An 8,452-nucleotide genomic window follows, 5' to 3' on the forward strand; every position below is an offset into this window, starting at 1 on the left:
TTCCAGGCAAGCCTGTGGGTTGCTAAGATGATGTCCCAGTGCCATCCCTAGAGCTGAACTTGATTTAAACAGGTTATCACAAAACCACAGGGACTTCTGAGCAGGTACTCTTCTTAGATGTACCTATTCACAGGTTTTCAGTTTTCAGAAAAAAAAAAGGATGATTATATGGAGGAATGTCATTTATCTTTGAATTTGACTTTATGGTATCTCCAGGGTTTGTCATAATTTTCATCACATGGATTTCTAGGAAGCTTATTAATTGAATGCTATTGGAAATTACAGATTTTTATGCTGGGGAAGTTCTTGTTGACCTTCCATGTTTAAGCAGTTTAAGATAAACTGCAATTTCACTTTAATCTGTGTACACAGGGATTTCTTATTGGTGGTTTTCAGATCTTCCAGTAGTAGAAAAATTGCCTACCATGCTTCAGATTTTTGAAGTCATGACCCATATTGTTATCCACGTAACTGACAGTGGGCTCTTGAAAATGTAATTTAAAAACTCCAGGAACACCATGAGAGTGTACACACTAAACATTTGTTTAAAACATCGTTTTCTAACATTGACATTTTTTTCAAAGAATGGTGCTCTGCCGAAGGAAGTTTAAAGGCACTCTGGCTTCCTGTGAGTTTTCCACTAACAGTTCCCTGTAGTCTGTAATTGCTCTCTATCTTCCAAAACCGGGGCTCTGCAGAAGGCAGACTTATTGACCTGACTTAGGATAAAAGGAGGAGAGGAGAGAAGATCATAGCCGTCGGCACTTTGTTTATGAAACTACCATTTCGAGGATATGCTTGAATCAGGCAAAAGTAATGCCTCTTGTTCCTCTCCCAGCATATTTTAAATGCCAACCTGTCAGGACCAAAAGAACAGTGCCCAGAATTGGGGCATTATCTTTCCTGTTTGCTGGTGTAGTGTGTGACAGCATCATTTAAATCATTACATTTTTCTCAGCTGTGCTCACAATAGATATGAAAATTAGAAGTAAAAAATATGAAAATATATAAAGAGGTAAAGAGCAAAAAAATTAAAATTTGTTTTTGAGTCATTATAATCTATTTTAAAACTGTTTTAAACTCCCAGGAAGTTGTGAAAAGAATTCAGAGACATCCCCTGTTCCCTTCATTCAGCTTTCCCAAAGATAACATCTTGTGTGACCACCATACCTTGTCAACACTGGGGAACTGATTCACTACTATTAACCCAGTTATAGACCTTATTTGGAGTTCAGCAGTTTTTACATGCATTCTCTTTTTGATTGTGTATTAAAATGTAGGAATGCATTAACCGTCAGTGTTAAGCGAGCATCTTTCATCAGTGAATACTGATGGTATGTAGGATTCTAGAGAGAAGGTGGAGCTGTTGGCATTCGTGAAGTGCCTTCGTATTAATTCCTTTACCTATGCATTACTTAACAGACAATCCTATATCAAGTGCCAACTGCAGATGCAAACATGGTGACATTGCTCTCAAAGAACTCACAGAGGGAGATTGAAAAAAAAAATCCACAATGACAATGCAGTGTTGTAGAACATAAGACAAATGAAACAAACCAACATTACCAGGCACTTACAAGTGTCCAGCACAGTACCAGGCCTTAGTGATTAAGTGGTGACTGAAGATCCCTGCTTCTCCTGCTCTGTGGATCTTCCTGCTGTGTGGAGGAAACAGGCCATTAAGAAGTCCTGCCAGCAGAGTGCTCTAACAGGGAATCAGAATGGGTAGGTCCTGACCAGTCAGAGGGTGCAGGACAGGGACTCAGGGGGATGTCATGTAGCCCAGTCAGTTCTGAAACTGACCGCTGATGGATCTTGGGACCTGTTCTCACTCCATTTCATTCAGAGCCTATGTGTCATCTTCCAGGTTTGCTGCAGCGTTTGAGTAGCTGTCTTGCTGTCCTGAGAGCAGTCACTGTTTCTTAGAACTGACTCAAAAGTCAATCTTTGGTGTCATACCTGCTGGCCCAGAGCTCCTCTGTCAGCACTGGGGACCCTGCTGCTGGGTTCACACACCAGATAGGTTGGAGAGGGCTCTGTTTTCCAGCAGTAAAGAGGCAGTGGTTTCCTAGAGCTCAGTTGGTACCCGGGCTAGAGAAACAAAACCACTGTGTTTCTTTCTGAACAAATGGAGGTGCCTTGCTCAAACTGACAACATCGTCACCAAAGAGCCCACTACAAATGTGGTCAGGGGCCCCTTCTGCTTAGAGACCCTCAGTTGCTTTGCACTAGATTGAAGGTAGCCTCCAGAATGCTTTCTGGGGTCTACAAGCCGCTACACGGACTACCTACCTATGTCCTCAGCTTCAACACATTATCGTTTACTTCCAGTTCTTAGCAGTCCTGTCGCGCTGCCTGTTCAATGGCCCTTTAACTGGCTAAGCTGTGTTGTACTCCTGGGCCTTTGCTCGTTCTGCTTCTAGAAATGTGTCCATTCCTCCCCGCATTCTCTAAACATTCATCTATAACCTCATTCTTCAGGCTTCTGTGTAAGACTTTCTATACGGAAGCACTTTTCTGTATATCAAGATCCCACTATGAGTCCCCATTTTTGTACTTTCCGTGTGTATTACAGAGCATGCAGGCTTGTCTTCCGGTGTGATGATGTCTGTGTCTCCCTCATTAAACTGTGAGCTCCATGAAGGTAGGGGTGACGTCTGTTTTTGCCATTGTCTCCTGAGGACTCAGTACGTATTTGCTGGATGAATCACTGAATGGAGGGATAAATGACTAAACGAAATAATGACACATCCCCTCATTTCTCCTACAAGGTTAGGTAATCACACCTGGGATTTGGATATTGTACGTACACATTGTTTGGGGATTCTTTGTTTTGGGCCCATCTCTGGTGTCTTTTCTTTCTCCCAATTCAGGCAGGAATAGTTTTTTTCATAGGAAGTCATGGCTAGTGTGATTTTATCTTTGACTTTTACCTACTCCTGTAGGCTTCTGCTTAAGTAGTTTTATTTGATAGAATTGTCATCTCAAGGGCACTTCTACGAGTGGCAAGCCATTGGTCAGGTGCCTGTCTCTTATCAAACTGGTGGCCATTTCTCTCAAAGAACTGCCCAGAACTGCCTTGCTAATCTCAGGGCTCTGAGTCATGAGCATGACATGTTACTGGGGTAGGAAACTTCAACAGATGAGTGCAGCACACCCTTGAAAGAATTTGTATTTTCCGGATTCTGGATGTAAATCCCATCTTCACTGGCTTCACGGTGGAGGAGGCCTTTACTGGGATGGATGAGGCTTGCTTGCTGAGATCAAATCAAGGAGGTATTTGCAACAGGGGTAGAGATAGAAGTCAGCCACTCTTTCTGAAGAGAAGTGATCTTTGAGCTGATTCTGGAATGATGGTCAGGGTTGAGTTAGTTCTATGGGAATGTGTGGCAAGGGATAAGGGTGGGGCAGAGGGCATGTTCAAAGGCCATGGAGAGATGTTTGGTGAAAAGAGTCGACCAAGACTCCGGAAAATTTGGATGTAAACCAATAGCTCTTAAAAAAGAGTGGTCTTTGCTCTGTATCTCAAATTTGAATTATCTAGATAACTGCTTCAGTTTTGTGGCTGACATCTCTCCAGTCTCAGCATATGCTTATAATGAAATATAGATTATTTATCTTAAATTTAGGTAGGGAAGTAACCAGGCAGTGTGAATTCTACTCTTTCCTTTATTGGTGTTTATCAAGGGGTGTGTGTGTGTAACATTCATTTTTCAGTCTTGCCCAAGTATAAAAAAGATCGAAAGGTTTGTTTATGGTAAGAGCTATGAGATTCTGAAGAGCTGCTGCTAACGGTGACTTTGCAGCCAGAAAAGAAACAGTGTGGCCTGCCAGAGGGTGCTCAGATTTTTGGTGTTCAAGGCATGGGGACAAGGACCAACTTTGCCTTTACGGACTGGTAACTTTTAGGCAGATGACTAAACCTCGCTGAATGTACTTATCCCCCCCTGTAACCTTGGGGTATTAATGAAATGATTGCCTCATTTATCTCAAAGGATTATTTATATGGTGTAATTTATATGAAAGAACTGCAAAAACTATGAAGCAAGGTAAATATAAGTCATTATTTTTATAGAATAAATGTACTCTTAAAAAATTGTGACAAGTTTCAGCAAGGAAGTGCTATGGAGGAAACTTTCCTAGACTTAATGCCACTTGAAAGTTTCAGTTCAGTTCAGTTCATTTCAGTCGCTCAGTCGTCTCCGACTCTGCGACCCCATGAATCGCAGCACACCAGGCCTCCCTGTCCATCACCAACTCCCGGAGTTTACTCAAACTCATGTCCATCGAGTCGGTGATGCCATCCAGCCATCTCATCCTCTGTCATCCCCTTCTCCTCCTGCCCCCAATTCCTCCCAGCATCAGAGTCTTTTCCAATGAGTCAACTCTTCACATGAGGTGGCCAGAGTATTGGAGTTTCAGCTTTAGCATCAGTCCTTCCAATGAACACCCAGAACTGATCTCCTTTAGAATGGACTGGTTGGATCTCCTTGCAGTCCAAGGGACTCTCAAGAGTCTTCTCCAACACCACACTTCAAAAGCATCAATTCTTCTGCGCTAAGCTTTTTTCACAGTCCAATTCTCACATCCATACATGACCACTGGAAAAACCATAGCCTTGACTAGATGGACCTTTGTTGGCAAAGTAATGTCTCTGCTTTTTAATATGCTGTCTAGGTTGGAAGTTTACAATAGTATATTTCCAAACACAGCACCGATGTGGCAGCTACACAGTCAAACATTTCAAGGAGCAATGAAAATATGCATTTATTATATTTCAGGTCTATATTTTACACAGAGTTCAATATTATAAAAATTAAGGCAAAAACCCCCAAATAAGGACTGATATGAACTTTAGATTTTTAGCAAGAAGGGTTATCAAGTAAATTTTTCTGAAATATTTCTGTGTAGCTCATTTTGTGGTACTATTCAGAATTATGTAACATTAGTATCACTTTACAGGATATAGTAATAAACTTTCCCAAAAGGTTTTATTTAACCAGGAACTTGGAGGAAATGCAAACACATTTTATATGTAACAAAAGACTATCGCAAACATTAATTTTAAAATATAACAAATCTAAACATGCATGTCCATTTCAGCATTAAGAAGTCAGTGAGATCTTTTTGCTATAAGAGTGATTTTTTTGAGAAAAGCAAATAAGGTTCACATTAAAGAGGAGAGGGTTGGATTGACCCAGACTACACAAGCCCAGGAAGTGTTTGGTGGGTTATACAAACTGGGTTATTGATGAGTGGCAGGAGGTTGGAATATGGAATTGAAATAGAAATCAACCTCTTGGTAAGTAACCCACCATAAACTATTTTCAACCAAGATAGATTTTTGTCTTGTTCTGTTTTTCCTTTTTTTCTCTTTCTATCTTGCCAGTTGGGACACTTGTTTCTTCCTTGACTCCTGAGACTCTCATGAATGAAATAAAATATATATTAAAATATTGCATATGGAGAGCACAAACAGCTTTGGAAATGCACCAGCTGCATTCATTGGCTCACTGGTCAAAACCTTTGTCAGCCAGCCTGTGTAGGAAGTTGAAGAATGTTTTCTTGACAACTTATGACAGTTTAGCAACTTGAAAAGACAAGGCTTTTTGTTGAGGGGGGGCTGCAATTCACTTAAAGATGGTTGTATAATGAAATACATGGTGTAGGGCTAGCTTTAACCCTAGCTTTAACTCCTCTAACCCAGGAGTGTAGACTGAGCTAGTGTTCCAAAACCAAGCACGGGAGATGAAACACACATTTTGGCCACCTGGATGCTCACTGGACTCAAAGTCACCTCTGGACACTTTGCCAGACTCTCCCGGGGTCTTCACTGATTCTGAGTGCTTCCAATGTGTTACCACTTCATCCACCTCGGAGCCAGCAGGCAGTTAGATGGCTCTTGACTATCAGAGTCCTGCTCTCACCACTACCTGGGAATTTCTCTCCTCTTTAGTAGAGTTCTTTCTGTGGAGGGTAGCCCAAAGTCAGGGGGTTGCTTACCTCAAGCCTCAGAATGCACACACTGCATCTTTAAGAAATAGTTCACTTGTGAATCAGTAAATGCACCAGACAAAGCAGCCATTACTTATGCATTCCTGCATACCCAGGAAGGTGAAAATCATAGAATAAACATCATATACTTCATTATGATATCGCTTTACACTTCCAGGGTACACAAAAAGAGGCCATTTCATCAAGCTAATTGCCTGAAAGTAAAAGAGAGAGAACTTTACCTATTAGTCTATTATGGGGCTTTTTTCTTAATCACAAATAGGGGCCGTGTGTCCCTGGGGGGATGTGTATTCTAATTTACAATTGAACTACAGATCAGAGCAATCAATCTTGGGCAGCACTTTTACACTGTAATTGCTGCAACATAACAAATAAAAAAAAAAAAAAAAGAAAGAAGAAGAAGAAGAAGAAGAAGGCCTGAGCTGCAGTTTGAGGTGGAGATATTTCCAGGCACTAGTTCGGGGTGGGAGGGAGAGAAGAAACGCCACGGACATGAATATGCAATGAGGGCTCATTAGCGGCCGAGTGTTACCATGACGAATGGCATTATCCCCGGCCTGGTGCTGCCTAAACATGAATTTTATAACGACCCATTTATCATGACTTGTCATGGGTTTCAGTACTGTACTTTCTTCCAGCTCACACACCTTTCCCGGTTCTGATGGTGGAAAGCGTCCCTTTTATTATTATTGTTTCCTTTTGCACTGATTTCTGGTTCTTCACAGCAAGTGTTCATCACACAGAGCTATATGCTGATGAGAGGTCTGTGACTTCAGAAAGTTGAGGAGCTAAAACCCGGTTCCTCATTCCATCTCCTCTACGGTCACATATTGAGAAAAAAAGTTGCACTCAACTTTGAAAGAAATTTCTTAACATGGGAGCTTTTTTGTACTGTGGTGTTCTGACACTGTGGATTTTTTTTTTTATTAAAATTAACCAGGTTTGTCTTCCTTGCATTTATTTTCTTCCCTTTCTTTACTTCAAGAACCTTCCATATTTTAAAAGTAGAACTCAAACATTTTGAGGTTTTTGTTTTTTTTTCCAAAATCTTGGAGTCATGACAAAAAAGTCTAAGATTAGAATGCTTGAAAGGTTTTTAGTGTTTAGAGGTTTACAAATGCATGAGCTGATTTCTCACTTAGAAACCCTCTTATATTGTAGCAGGAAGGTTGACCTATTCTTCGATGACAATTTTTTAGGATGCACATTTTGCTAATAGCACAAAATCGTAAAAGCCATCTCCCTTGATAGAAACCATGAGGTCTGTTTGAATATTTAGCAGCCCACAAAATTACTGTATGCAGATGTTTGAGTCTTTGCATTAGCCAGGAGGGTCAGTGAGTCCATCAAAGTTAAGTGCAACAGTGGGTCAAGAATACGGTTCTAAATCGGCAGGAGTGCCCTATTGTAGTAGAGACCAAATCAATGGGATCTAGGATTAGTCTATTTCGTTACCTAAGAGAATATCCCTACAATTATTTCTCTATTTACCTAGATGAAATGCAGTAAGGGCATAGATGCACGGAGGAGTATAACTGTTGCAGGGAGGAAGCCAATTCTGACTCCACGTTGGAAACTGTTTCTTTGACTTGCTTTTATTATTATGATCATACTCACGGCTTGCCTGGAGGACCCTGTCCCTCTGCTTGACTATAAAGTGCCTTTGTTCAACTCAAGGAGAGATAGTTTGCCTCTGCCCTGTGAATAGAAGAGATTAACACACCCCTTCTGAAGGCTGGACATTCCCTTGGTGACGTTTCACAGGACTGGAGACCCTTCTACTGCACTTCCTCGCTGCATCTCCCTCTCTATTCTGCCTGTGGACTTTAGTTCCTCATTGCTTCTTTCTCTCTGATCTGTAAAAGAACCTGGTATCCAGACCCCAATAAGATGGCTATTGTGAGGCACTAGCCTGCCGTCTTCTGGGTCTGCTGTCTCCCTAATTAAACTCTCTTCCTTGCCTCGTCTCTTGGATTCATCGGCCTGTTGTGCATCAAGCAGAGAGAGCGTGGACTCCGTAACATAATCTGATGTTGTTTTGTACACCCAAGAATTATAATCATTTCTGTATACAATTTGGAAACCGTAAATAGCTGATCAGATCCTTTTGTGTGGGTTATCTTTACTGTTCCCCTGGATTCCATATTAACAGTGACAGTCACTTTCCCTATTAATACTTAAACATTGCATGCTAAGTTGCTTCAGTCCTGTCCGACTCTTTGCAAACCTATGGACTTAGCCTTCCAGGCTCCTCTGTCCATGGGATTCTCCAGGCAAGAATACTGGAGTGGGTTGCTGTGCCCTTCTTTAGAGGATCTTCCCAATCCAGGGATTGAACCCGCATCTCTTACATCTCCTGCATTGGTGAGTTCTTTACCAGTAGCACCACCTGGGAAGCCCCACTTAAACATTAATAATACATTAAAATAATTATAAA

Source organism: Bos taurus, chromosome 21, assembly GCF_002263795.3.
Source record: "Bos taurus isolate L1 Dominette 01449 registration number 42190680 breed Hereford chromosome 21, ARS-UCD2.0, whole genome shotgun sequence".
NCBI classification, from domain to species: Eukaryota; Metazoa; Chordata; class Mammalia; order Artiodactyla; family Bovidae; genus Bos; species Bos taurus.